General features: G+C 38.9%; 1 long non-coding RNA gene and 1 pseudogene across 2 annotated transcripts in view; one reads left to right on the plus strand and one right to left on the minus strand.

Annotated features, from left to right (window-relative positions):
* Gm46693 overlaps nt 1-2,608 on the plus strand; it is a 49,818-nt gene extending 47,210 nt beyond the window's left edge. For both annotated transcript variants that reach the window (XR_001782866.2, XR_001782865.1), the window contains exon 3: nt 2,116-2,608. This is a non-coding gene — a long non-coding RNA (predicted gene, 46693). The remainder of the gene's footprint in view (nt 1-2,115) is intronic.
* Gm14355 overlaps nt 1-14,732 on the minus strand; it is a 250,741-nt pseudogene that overhangs the window by 217,518 nt on the left and 18,491 nt on the right.

Genomic DNA, 14,732 nt, shown 5'->3' on the forward strand with positions numbered 1-14,732 from the left:
AGTCTTTAATTTCTTTCTTTATTCCTTCCTTGACCAAGGTATCATTGAGAAGAGTGTTGTTCAGTTTCCATGTGAATGTTGGCTTTCCATTATTTATGTTGTTATTGAAGATCAGTCTTAGGCCATGGTGGTCTGATAGGATACATGGGACAATTTCAATATTTTTGTATCTGTTGAGGCCTGTTTTGTGACCAATTATATGGTCAATTTTGGAGAAGGTCCCGTGAGGTGCTGAGAAGAAGGTATATCCTTTTGTTTTAGGATAAAATGTTCTGTAGATATCTGTCAGGTCCATTTGTTTCATAACTTCTGTTAGTTTCACTGTGTCCCTGTTTAGTTTCTGTTTCCACGATCTGTCCATTGATGAAAGTGGTGTGTTGAAGTCTCCCACTATTATTGTGTGAGGTGCAACGTGTGCTTTGAGCTTTACTAAAGTGTCTTTAATGAATGTGGCTGCCCTTGCATTTGGAGTGTAGATATTCAGAATTGATAGTTCCACTTGGAGGATTTTACCTATGATGAGTAAGAAGTGTCCCTCCTTGTCTTTTTTAATAACTTTGGGTTGGAAGTCGATTTTATCCGATATTAAAATGGCTACTCCAGCTTGTTTCTTCAGACCATTTGCTTGGAAAATTGTTTTCCAGCCTTTCACTCTGAGGAAGTGTCTGTCTTTTTCCCTGAGATGGGTTTCCTGTAAGCAGCAGAATGTTGGGTCCTGTTTGTGTAGCCAGTCTGTTAGTCTATGTCTTTTTATGGGGGAGTTGAGACCATTGATATTAAGAGATATTAAGGAAATGTAATTGTTGATTCCTGTTGTTTTTGTTGTTAAAGTTGGCATTCTGTTCTTGTGGCTGTCTTCTTTTAGTTTTGTTGAGGGATTATCTTCTTGTTTTTTCTAGGGTGTGGTTCCCATCCTTGTATTGGTTTTTTTCTGTTATTATCCTTTGAAGGGCTGGATTCGTGGAGAGATAATGGGTGAATTTAGTTTTGTCGTGGTATACTTTGGTTTCTCCATCTATGGTAATTGAGAGTTTGGCTGGGTATAGTAGCCTGGGCTGGAATTTGTGTTCTCTTAGTGTCTTTATATAACATCTGTCCAGGCTCTTCTGGCTTTCATAGTCTCTGGTGAAAAATCTGGTGTAATTCTGATAGGCTTGCCTTTATATGTTACTTGAGCTATTTCCCTTAATGCTTTTAGTATTCTATCTTTATTTAGTGCATTTGTTGTTCTGATTATTATGTGTCGGGAGGAATTTCTTTTCTGGTCCAGTCTATTTGGAGTTCAGTAGGCTTCTTGTATATTCATGGGTATCTCTTTCTTTAGATTTGGGAAGTTTTCTTCAATAATCTTGTTGAAGATGTTTGCTGGTCCTTTGAGTTGAAAATCTTCATTCTCATCCACTCCTATTATCCGTAGGTTCGGTCTTCTCATTGTGTCCTGGATTTCCTGGATGTTTTGAGTTAGGATCTTTTTGCATTTTCCATTTTCTTTGATTGTTGTGCCGATGTTCTCTATGGAATCTTCTGCACCTGAGATTCTCTCTTCCATTTCTTGTATTCTGTTGCTGATGCTCTCATCTATGGTTCCAGATTTCTCTCTCGGGCCGGGTGGACCCCTGTGCTCTCACCAGGAAGGTGGCTGGTTGTCTGGAGCCGGAAATGGCGCCGCCTCAGAGGCTCTGTGGCTCTCGCCCGTTCCAGAAGCTGCTGGCCTCTGTGTTCCACACTCTCACCCGCAGACCGCTGGCCGCGGGGTCTCAGAACCAAGGTGACCCCCGCGGAAAGTGAGGCAGAAGCCTCCCGGGCTGTGCGGACACCTGTGCTCTGACCAGGAAGGTGGCAGGTTGTCTGTAGCCGAAAATGGCGCCGCCTCAGAGGCTCTGTGGCTCTCGCCCCCCCAAATTTTCTTTCTACCATTTCCCTTATAACCAAATTATTTTCTGTGATCTCAAGATATGACTTTGAACAAACAACAACTGAGAAACAAGAGTAAGTTGTGTATGAATTCTAAGATAAAAATAATTGCAACATTAAATTTTAATTGTGACTCTGACTTGAGTTCAAATTCCTATTTCCTCAGACTCTTTGGATATATTGATTTCTCTCCTCTGCCAGGCTTCCAGTTCTGCTATGGAAGACTCAACACCTAAGCTGACTGAAGATCCATCTCAGATCCCATAGTTGTGCTGGGTGATAAGCTAAAAAGTAGTAATATGTCCAACAAGTTAGAGAAGGGGAAGTCAGGCAATAAATTTGGGTGGTCTAGTGACACTATTGACAATGAACACTTGGGCCATCGCTCATCCAAATGTTGTTTTGTTTATGAAAAGCAACATGCTTTTGGTGAAAGCTCCTCAGAAAGTGAAAAAGAATATGAAGACAACGGAGATGTACTCTGTGCTTGGGGTCATCAAAAGGGAAGACACAGCGATCTTTCAAGCAGCCTGGTTAATACTTCATCTTCAAAGCCTCAAGACCCATCTAAATCCCTTCCTTCCTCTATCATTGACTAAAGCCTCATTTTGCTTCTCCCATTCCTTAACCAGACTGAACTGCATGCAAGATGTCCTTGTTGCTACACAGGAATTAAATGTTGTTTGACTCTCTCTCTCTCTCTCTCTCTCTCTCTCTCTCTCTCTCTCTCTCTTTCTCTGTGTGTGTGTGTGTGTGTGTGTGTCTGTCTATCTGTCTGTCTGTGTGTGTGTGTGTGTGTGATATTTTCTTTATGTGATGGGGGAGGATATAACAATGAAGGAAAGTAGAAGGTGAAACATGGATCATATAGAGCATTTATTTGTAAGCCCTGGTATGCCCCAATTGCTTGTTAAACACATAGGGCTCTCAGTTATCTAAGACATATCTATTTAATTTTTTGTGTTTAGACACCTGGACTATCTGGCCCTGTCTCTTCCTGGTCAGACCAAGGTCATCACATGTAACTCCATAACTTTTCCAAGTCACCACCATGTCCATACTATATTAGTTCCTTTTCTCATAGATGTGTCAAAATAACCAACAAGAAACAATTTAAGAAAATAAGAGATGATTTTGGCAATCAGTTTAAGGAAGACAATCCATCATAGCAGAGAAGATGTGGCAATAGAAATGGAAGAAACAGGAGGCTAGCTGGTCTCATTGCTTTTGCATTTAGGAACCAACAGGAGATGAGCTCAGGTACTTCACTTCTTTTCATACATTAGGCAATTAGATTAGGTCTCCCTCCTTCGATAACCAAAGAAATTAACTTCTCCCTGGCCCCAGGCATGCACAACCATTTTTCCTCAGGGTGTTTCTAGATTCTGTGAAATTATCTATCAATATAGGCTTATCCACCCCTTGTGAATTTAGCATGTAACCATGTTATTTTAAAAATATTATTTTAGCCAGGCAGTGGTGGCATATGCCTTTAATACTAGCACTCAAGAGGCAGAGGCATGTAGATCTCTGTGAGTTTGAGGCCAGCCTGATTTACAAAGTGAGTTCCACAACAGATGTGGCTACACAGAGAAACACTGTCTCAAACACTGTCTCAAACACTGTCTCATCCTTGGCTACATATGTATCTGGACAAGCTCCAGTTTTTTAAAAAGATTCTGAATCTTGGGCAACTGTTTTCTTGTAACTACTTTGCAGATTCTAAAAGTAGTTATTGTCTAAAGCTGAAAGAATTTAAGTCTCTTAGATAAACATGTGAATGAAAGGAGGGAAATAAACAAAAAGAAAAAAAAAGAAAAACATGAGGTCAAAAAAAGGAATAGGAATTTGAAGTTTATTCCAGCTATAAAATGCAAGTTATTCTGACTTTAAGGTAACATCACATGGCATACTTCTGAGTCCATTCCCAAGATATTCTGTTGTATTTATCACTATTTGTTTTAGATCTGTGCAGTCTCTGGCACTAGGAGGTCATCAGGGTTTGGATCACATAGCAGTGAACAAATGGATAAATGAACATTAGAAATAGTTAAAGCAGGAGACACTGTGATCTGAGATTATCAAGATAAATGCTGCCATTACTGTTGATATTTAGATGATAAATTTTTGTTGTAAACGCAACCTTAAGTGGCTTGAAGGTGTAGTCTAAAGGAAACTGATTTGTCAAAAACAATGTGCCTTACAGAAGCTTTGCAATTTTATGAGGTCCCATTTGTCGATTCTTGATTTTACAGCCCAAGCCATTGCCGTTCTGTTCAGGAATGTTTCCCCTGTGCCCATATCTTCGAGGCTTTTCCCCACTTACTCCTCTATAAATTTGTGTCTCTGTCAATAAGACAAAAAGGCCACCAACAGAGTGGGAAAGGATTTTTCCCAACCCTAAATCTCTTAGGGAACTAATATCCAATATATTAGTATTTGTATTTATATATTTGTATTATATAAACAAAGAGCTTAGAAGCTAGACTCCATAAATTCAAATAGCCCCATTAAAAATGGGGTACAGAGCTAAACAAAGAATTCTTAACTGAGGAATACTGAATGGCTAAGAAGCACCTGAAAAAATGTTCAACATCCTTAATCATCAGGAAAATGCAAATCAAAACAACCCTGAGATTCCACCACACACCAGTCAGAATGGCTAAGATCAAAAATTCAGGTGACAGCAGATACTGGCAAGGATGTGGAGAAAGAAGAACACTCCTCCATTGCTGATGGGATTGCAAGCTTGTACGACCACTCTGGAAATCAGTCTGGCAGTTCCTCAGAAAATTGGACATAGTACTACTGGATGATGCAGCAATACCTCTCCTGGGCATATACCCAGAAGATGTTCCAACTGGTAATAAGTACACATGCTCCACTATGTTCATAGCAGCCTTATTTATAATAGCCAGAAGCTGTAAAGAATCCAGATGCCCCTCAACAGAAGAATGGATACAGAATATGTGGTACATTTACACAATGGAGTACTACTCAGCTATTAAAAAGAATGAATTTATGAAATTCCTAGGCAAATGGATGGACCTGGAGGGCATCATCCTGAGTGAGGTAGCACAATCACAAAAGTCACTAGATATGCCCTCACTGGTAAGTGGATATTAGCCCAGAAACTTAGAATACCCAAGATACTGTGGGTTATTGGGCTATGCACAGACAGGCTGGTCTCCAGTTAAGCTGAGGTCTGAACCTCAAAAATGGTGATAATTCACCTTCATGACATAGTAGGAGTGAATTTCCCTCATGCTCCTGGAACTCTGGCTCCTGCCTTAGTTACCGACCCCCACAGCCCTTACAAGAGAAGCATGGCTAGAAGTCATGTAGGCAATGGCCCAAGCTTCTGACCTTCAGGCTAAACTCCTCCCCAGTTACCTAGCAACAGTAAAGGCCATAAAAAGGGTTGTTCAGCCCCTGCTTGCTCTCTTACTTGTATCTTACTTACTTCTCACTCTCTTACCTCTTACCCCTCACTCTCAGCCCCTCTCCCCTCTCTTTGTCTTCTCCTCTCTCCTCTCCTCTTTTCTCTCCCTCTAACTCTCTTTCTTTCTAGCCCTTTCTCTCTGTCTCTCTCTCTTTTCTACCTTCTCTCTTTCTCCCTGCCTTTCTACAATAAAGTTCTAAAACCATAGCCAGTCTCTGCTCATCTAGATCCGCTGTGCTCACTCTCACAGGTGTTGGGAGCCTCTTCTCTCATCCCTCTCTCCCATAACCCTGGTGGCTTTAGCAAAGTAGCTCCAGGAATCCCAGGTAGGACTGCCTGCCCCTTGCCACACCCAGAAGACTGTGTCAAAGGCTTGGATGCCCACCCGGGAATGAGTGGAAGGTAGATAGCAACCCTCCCACACCTGACTGACAAGAGCATAGGTGGAACTCTGTTAGGGTGTGGGTCTTCTCCTTCCCACTCTTTCCCCTGGGACCCCATTTTAGTTCCCAACAAGATACAATTTGCAAAACACAAGAAAATCAAGAACAAAGACCAACACGTGGATATTTCATTCCTCCTTAGAATAGAGAACAAAATACCCATGGAAGGAATTACAGAGACAAGCTTGGAGCTGAGACAAAAGGATTACCATCCAGAAACTGCCCCACCCAGGGATCCATCCCATAATCAGCCACCAAACAGACACTATTGCATATGCCAGCAAGATTTTGCTGAAAGGACCCTGATATAGTTGTCTCTTGCGAGGCTATGCCAGTGCCTGGCAAATACAGAAGTGGATGCTCATGGTCATCTATTGGATGGAACACAGGGCCCCCAATGGAGTAGCTAGAGAAAGTACCCAAGGAGCTCAAGGGGTCTGCAACCCTATAGGTGGAACAACAATATGAACTAACCAGTACTCCCCAGAGCTCGTGTTTCTAGCAGCATATGTAGCAGAAGATGGCCTACTTGACCCTCATTGGGAAGAGAGGCCCTTTGGTTTTGCAAACTTTATATGCCCCAGTACAGGGGAATGCCAGGACCAAGAAGTGGGAATGGGTGGGAAGGATAGCAGGGCAGGGGGGGAGGGTATAGGGGACTTTTAGGATTCCATTTGAAATGTAAATGAAGAATATACCTAACAAAAAATTGAAAAAAAAGAGATGTCTACCAATAAAAAACAAACAAACAAACAAACACAAAACCAATATGCCACTTGACATGGGCTGTCATTAGGTACTATAAATGTGCCTTTCCAATGAAAACATGTCATGTTCAACTGGACCTGCAAAACATTGTGCTAGAGGGTCACAGGCCAAATCACTAGGTGCTTTCACTGGGCTCCTCACTATCCCATTGTGTACTCAAAGTCTGGCTAAAACCTGGGGAAGGATTGTCTCCTTTTCTCATACCAGCTCTGTCAGACACAGGCTCTTGGGTTGGAGGTTGTAGGTTTTGTGAGAACCTCGTGGGAGGCCCATAGGTGCTCCAGGTCTTCAATGACTTAAGGTCAGTTTTGTGCTCTCTTCCTTGCTTTGATGAAAGGATTTTTATATTCATATACATAATACTACAGTACTTAATGGAAATAACCAATGTTCTTGAATAAATTGAAATTAATCCAGTTTCTTTTTGTTGTTGTTTTCCTTAACTTATTTGCTTATTCACTTTACATCCTGATTACAGCCTCTCCTCCCTCCTCTCCTCCCAGTCCCACTCTCATCCCCCACTCCCCTTTCTCCGGGAATACCAACTCTCCCTGGCACATCAAGTTGCAGCAGGACTAGGTGGTACATCCTCTCCCACTGAGGTCAGACAAGGCAGGGATAAGGATTTCAAAGGGAGATAACAGTCAGAGTAACATCTCTCCCTTACCCCACCCCACCCCACCCCTAACCCCGTCTTAGAGAGATCAGAGATGCCCCCCCATTACCCTTCTTTCTCCCAAACCTCCCAAATTCCCTCCTCATACTTGATTAGAGAAACTTACCTAAACATAATCAAAGCAATATACAGGAAGCCAATAGCCAACATCAAGCTAAATGAAAAGAAACTTAAAGCAATTACATTAAAATCAGGGAAAAGACAAGACTCTCCACTATCTCCCTACATATTCAATATAGTACTTGAAGTTCTAGCCAGAGAAATAAGACAACTAAAGGAGATCGAGTAGTTACATATTGGAAAGGAAAAAGTCAAGGTATCACTATTCATGCATATAATAGTACACATAAATGATTCCCAAAATTCTACCAGAGAATTACTACAGCTGAAAAAACACCTTCAGCAAAGTGGCCAGATACAAGCTTAGCTAAAAAATATCAATATTTCTCCTGTATAAAAATTATAAATAAATTGAGAAAGAAATTAGGTGAACAACACTCTTCACAATAGTCACAAAAAATATAAAATATTTTGGTGTAACTCTAACATATGATGTGTAAGTCCTGTATGACAAGAACTTTGTGTCTCTAAAGAAAGAAATTGAGGAAGATATTAGGATGGAAATATTTCCCTTGTCCATGGATTGGTAGGAGTAACATACTAAGAATGGTCATTTTATCAAAATCAATTTACAGATTCAATGCAATTCACATCAAAATTCCAACACAATTCATTACAGACCTTGAAAGAGCATTTCTCAATTTCATATAGAAAAACAAAAAACCCAGGGTAGCTAAAACAATCCTGTATAATTAAATAATTTCTGTTGGTATCCATATCCCTGATTGTAAGCTATACTTCAGAGCAGTAGTAATAAAAAATCACAAGATATTGACATAAATATAGACAGATTGATCAACAGAATAGAATCAAAGTCACAGAAATAAATCCACATACTATGGACACTTGATTTTTTGGGTATATGTCCAGGAGTGGTAGAGCTGCCTCTTGAGGTAGAGCTATTCCCAATTTTCTAAGAAACCACCAAATTGATTTCGAAAGTGGTTGTGCAAGTTTCCACTCTAGCACTGGAGGAATGTTCCCCTTGCTCCACATCCTCGCCTGAGTTTAGATCTTAGCCATTCTGATAGGTGTTAAGATGGAATCTCAGAGTTGTTTTGATTTGTATTCTCCTGATAACTAATAAGAATGTTGATTTTTTAAAAGTGCTTCTCCACTAGTAGAGATTTCTCTGTGGAGAATTCTCTGTTTAGCTCTGTACCCCATTTTTAATTGGGTTATTTGCTTTCTTGGAGTCTAACTTCTTGAGTTCTTTATATATTTTGGAGAGCCCTCTGTCAGATATAGGGTTGGTGAAGATCTTTCCCCATTCTGTAGACTGTTGTTTTGTCTTATTGATGGTGGGTTTTGCCTTACAGAAGCTTTTCTGTTTCATGAGGTCACATTTATCAATTGTTAATCTTAGAGCCTGAGCCACTGGTGTTCTGCTTAGGAGTTTGTCTCCTGTACCAATGCATTCAAGACAATTCCCACTTTCTTTTCTGTTAGATTTAGTATATCTGGTTTTATGTTGAGGTCTGTGATCTACTTGGACTTGAGTTTTGTGCAGGGTGATAATTATGTATCTATTTGCATTCTTCTACATGCAGACATCCAGTTAGACTAGCACCATTTGTTGAAGATGTTTTCTTTTTTTCCCATTGTATGGTTTTGGCATCTTTATTCGTTTAAATATCTTCTGCTTCTTTCTACCTTCCCTGTGAGTCTGAGATTCCAATTCACACTCCTGTTATGCTGACCTCTGCCTTCAGCATTATTATTTTTCTCTTCTATTCCTCTTAAACTTTATTTCTATTGTTTCTTACAAGGCTTCTGATTTGCCAATTATTCTTAAGCATAAGCTATTAAATTCATCCATTTTTTCCCTTTAATACTTTCTAGCTTATAATTTTAATTTGATATTTTTCTAATTGATATATACCTTATTATGCTGTAGATTCCCTGTTGAATTTCTGGCTTGAAATTTATTTCTTTGTACATATAAATATTTCTGTTTTATAATTTAGTATAGCAATATTTTATGGTCATTGTATATTTGTTTGTTTTTTAATGGTTTTATTTATTCTTTGAAAAATTTTATGTACGTACCCTGTTTATGTTCATCTTCCTATTGCCCCCTTCTAACTCTCCTTTTGATTCTTCCAACATATTCCATGTTCTGATGCATATATCTGCCAACTTATAAGTATAATATCCAAATTATACAGTCAGAAACTGGGAAAATAATAATAAATGGCTCACACAACAGATTAAGGTAAGCATACCATATACCAAGTGACTTGAAGAGAAGCTAGCTTTGTGTGGGTACAGAAATAGGAGAAGTTTCTTTAACAGGTCCAGGCTGCTGTGCATGTTTTTCTATGACTAGGCACATGAGGTGACAGTGGCAGATGGGGATGCTGCTTGGAGCATTTAGCAGGCCCCTACACATGTATTACAGAGGAAACCCTAGGTACTTTGGACAAATGATTTTTGCAGATAGCGATTCTCTATTTGAGTGACAGTTCTTGGCCTGATATTAGGTCTCAGTAGAAACTAAACATTTGACAATGAGCTACCAAATTGCCATGTAATCTGACCTGCATCTCATGAGCTGAGTATTATCTAACCAATGAAGCTAAAAAGTAGCTTGTGCAGAGCAACAATCCATTATCAACTGGAAGTTGTACATATGTGATCAGGCTTGAGCAGGTCCTAAAAGGCACAAGCAAGTCACATGAAGAGCGGCAGTAACAGAAACCAAGGTTACATGGCATCATCAGAATAAAACTCTCCCACCATAACAACTCCTGGATACACCATCACATCAGAAAAGAAAGACATGAATCCAAAATCACTTCCAATGATGATGTTGGAGGACCTTAAGAAGGAAATACATGAAAACACAGGTAAACAGCTAGAAGCCTTTAAAAAGGAAAGGCAAAAATGTCTTAAAGAGTTACAGGAAAACAGTATCAAACAGGAGATAGAAGTGAACAAAAACATGCAGGATCTAAAAAGGAAAATAGAAAAAATAAAGAAAACCCAAAGGCAGAAAACTCTGGAGATAGAAACCCTAGGAAAGAAATCAGGAACCATAGATGCGAACATCAGCAACAAAATGCAAGAGATGGAAGAGAGAATCTCAGGTGCAGAAGATTCCATAGGGAACATGGACACAACAATCAAAGAAAATGCAAACTGCAAAAATATCCTAACTCAAAACATCCAGAAAATCCAGGACAAAATGAGAAGACCAAACCTATGGATAATAGGAGTAGATGAGAATGAAGATTTTCAACTTAAAGGGCCAGCAAATATCTTCAACAAAATTATAGAAGAAAACTTCCCAAACCTAAAGAAAGAAATGCCCATGAACATACAAGAAGCCTACAGAACTCCAAATATATTGGAGCAGTAAAGAAATTCCTCCCGACACATAATAATCAGAACAACAAATGCATTAAATAAACACAAAATATTAAAAGCAGCAAGGGAAAAAGGCCAAGTAACATATAAAGGCAGGCCTATTAGAATTATTCCAGACTTCTCACCAGAGACTATGAAAGCCAAAAGATCCTGGACAGATGTTATTCAGACACAAAGATAACACAAATCCCAGCCCAGGCTACAATACCCAGCCAAACTCTCAATTATCATAGATGGAGAAACCAAAGTATTCCATGACAAAACCAAATTCACACAATATCTTTCCAGGAATCCAGCCCTTCAAAGGATAATAACAGAAAAAGGAAAAAAAATAATCCTTCAACAAATCTAAAAGAAGACAGCCACAGGAACAGAAAGAAAATTCTAACAACAAAAATAATAGGAAGCAACAATTACTTTTACTTAATATCTCTTAATATCAATGGACTCAATTCCCCAATAAAAAGACATAGACTAACATAACTGGCTACACAAATAGAACCAAACATTTTGCTGCCTACAGCAAATCCATCTCATTGAAAAAGACAGACACTATCTCAGAATGAAAGCTGGAAAACAATTTTCCAAGCAAACTGTCTGAAGAAACAAGCTGGAGTAGCCATTCTAATATCAAATAAAATTTACTTCCAACCCAAAGTTATCAATAAAGACAAGGAGAGGCCCTTTATACCAATCAAAGTTAAAATCTTCCAAGAGGAACACTCAATTCTGAATATCTGTGCTCCAAATACAAGGGCAGCCACATTCATTAAAGAAACTTTAGTAAAGCTCAAAGCACACATTGCACCTCACACAAAAATAGTGGGAGACTTCAACACACCACTTTCATCAATGGACAGATCATGGAAACAGAAAATAAACAGGGACACAGTGAAACTAAGAGAAGTTATGAAACAAATGGATCTAACAGATATCTACAGAATATTTTTCCTAAAACAAAAGGATATAACTTCTTCTCAGCATCTCATGGTACCTTCTCCAAAATTGACCATATAATTGGTCACAAAAGAGGCCTCAACAGGTAAAAAATATTGAAATTGTCCCATGCATTCTATCAGATCACCATGGACTAAGGCTGATCTTCAATAACAACATAAGTAATAGAAAGCTAACATTTATGTGGTAACTGAACAACACTCTCCTCAAGGATACCTTGGTCAAGAAAGGAATAAAGAAAGAAATTAAAGACTCTTTAGAGCTTAATGAAAATGAAGCCACAACATACCCAAACTTATGGGACAAAATGAAAGCATTTCTAAGAGGAAAACTCATAGCTCTGAGTGCCTCCAAAAATAAAAAAATAAAAAAATAAAACAAATAGAGAGAGCACACACTAGCAGCTTGACACCACACCTAAAACCTCTAAAACAAAAGGAAGCAAATTCACCCAAGAGGAGTAGATGACAGAAAATCATAAAACTCAGGGGCAAAATCAACCAAGTGGAAACAAGAAGAACTAATCAAAGAATCAACCAAACGAGGATCTGGTTCTTTGAGAAAATCAACAAGATAGATAAACCCTTAGCCAGACTCACTAGAGGACACAGGGACAGCGACCTAATTAAAAAAATCAGAAATGAAAAAAGAGACATAACATCAGATCCCGAAGAAACCCAAAATACCATCAGATCCTTCTACAAAAGGCTATACTAAACAAAACAGGAAAACCTCGATGAAATGGGCATATCCCTAGACAGATACCAGATACCACTGTTAAATCAGGACCAGATAAATGATTTAACAATGCTAAATCCCCTAAAGAAATAGAAGCAGTCATTAATAGTCTCCCAAACAAACAAACAAACAAACAATCAAACAAACAAACAAGCACAGGACCAGATCAGTTTAGTGCAGAATTTTATCAGACATTCAAAGAAGTTCTAATTCCAGTTCTTCTCAAACTATTCCACAAAATAGGAACAGTAGGTACTCTACTCAGTTCATTCTATGAAGCCACAATTACTCTGATACCTAAACCACAGAAAGACCCACAAAGATAGAGAACTTCAGACCAATTTCCCTTATGAATATCAATGCAAAAATACTAAATAAAATTCTTGCTAACCGAATCCAAGAGCACATCAAAGCAATGATCCATCCTGACCAATTAGGTTTTATTCCAGGGATGCAGGAATGGTTTAAAATATGGAAATCCATCAACATAATCCACTATATAAACAAACTCAAAGACAAAAGCCACATGATCTTCTTTTTAGATGCTGAGAAAGCATTTGACAAAATCCAACACCCATTCATGATAATAGTCTTGGAAATATCAGGAATTAAAGGCCCATACCTAAACATGTTAAAAGCAATCGACAGCAAACCAGTAGCCATCATCAAAGTAAATGGTGAGAAGCTGGAAGCAATCCCACTAAAATCAGGGACTAGAGAAGGCTGCCCACTTTCTACCTACCTATTCAATATAGTACTTGAAGTTCTAGCCAGAGTGACCCTAAAAATTTAACCAGAGAACTCATAAACCTGATAAACAGCTTCAGTGAAGTAATTGGATATAACATTAACTCAAACAAGTCAATGGCCTTCCTCTACACAAAAGATAAACAGGCTGAGAAAGAAATTAGAGAAACAACATGTCTTAGGGTTTCTATTCCTGCACAAACATCATGACTAAGAAGCAAGTTGGGGAGGAAAGGGTTTATTCGGCTTACAATTCCATACTTCTGTTCATCACCAAGGAAGTCAGGACTGGAACTCAAGCAGGTCAGAAAGCAGGAGCCGATGCAGAGGCCATGGAGGGATGTTCTTTACTGGCTTGCCTCACCTGGCTTGCTCAGCCTGCTCTCTTATAAAACCCAAGACTACCAGTCCAGAGATGGCCCCACCCACAAGGGGCCTTTCCCCCTTGATCACTAATTGAGAAAATGCCTTACAGTTGGATCTCATGGAGGCATTTCCTCAACTGAAGCTCTTTCTCTGTGATAACTCCAGCTGTGTCAAGTTGACACAAAACTACCCAGTACACAACACCCTTCACAATAGTCACAAATGATATCAAATACCTTGTGGTGACTCTAACTAAGGAAGTGAAAGATCTCTATGATAAGAACCTCAAGTCTCTGAAGATACAAACCAAAGAAGATCTCCGAAGATAGAAAGATCTCCCATTATCATGGATTGGCAGGATCAATATAGTAAAAATGGCTATCTTGCCAAAAGCAATCTACAGATTCAATGCAATCCCCATAAAAATTCAAACTCAATTCTTTAACAAATTAGAAAGGGCAATTTGAAAATTCATCTGGAATAAAAAAAAAAAAAAAAAAAAAAAAAAAAAAAAAAAAAAAAAAAAAAAAAAAAAAAAACCTCGGAGAGCAAAAACTCTTCTCAAGGATAAAAGAACCTCTGGTGGAATCACCATGCCTGACCTAAAGCTGTACTACAGAGCAATTGTGATAAAAACTGCATGGTAGTGGTATAGCGACAGACAAGTAGACCAATGGAATAGAATTGAGGACCCAGAAATGAACTCACACACCTATGGTCACTTAATCTTTGACAAGGGAGCTAAAACCATCCAGTGGAAAAAAAGACAGCATTTTCAACAAATGGTGCTGGCACAACTGGCAGTCAACATGTAGAATAATGCAAATTGATCCATTCCTATCTCCTTGCACTCAAGTCAAATCTAAGTGGATCAAGGAGCTCCACATAAAACCAGAGACACTGAAACTTATAGAGGAGAAAGTGGGGAAAACCCTCGAAAATATGGGCACGGGGGAAAAATTCCTGAATAGAACAGCAATGGGTTGTGCTCTAAGATCGATAGTCCACATCGGACTTCATACAATTTCAAAGCATCTTTAAGGGAAAAGACACTGTCAATAAGACAAAAAGGCCACCAACAGATTTGGAAATTATCTTTACCAATCCTAAATCAGATAGAAGACTAATATCCAATATATATAAAGAACTGAAGAAGGTAGACTCCTGAAAGTCAAATAACCCCATTAAAAAA

This window comes from Mus musculus, chromosome X (assembly GCF_000001635.26).
Source record: "Mus musculus strain C57BL/6J chromosome X, GRCm38.p6 C57BL/6J".
Classification (NCBI taxonomy): Eukaryota; Metazoa; Chordata; class Mammalia; order Rodentia; family Muridae; genus Mus; species Mus musculus.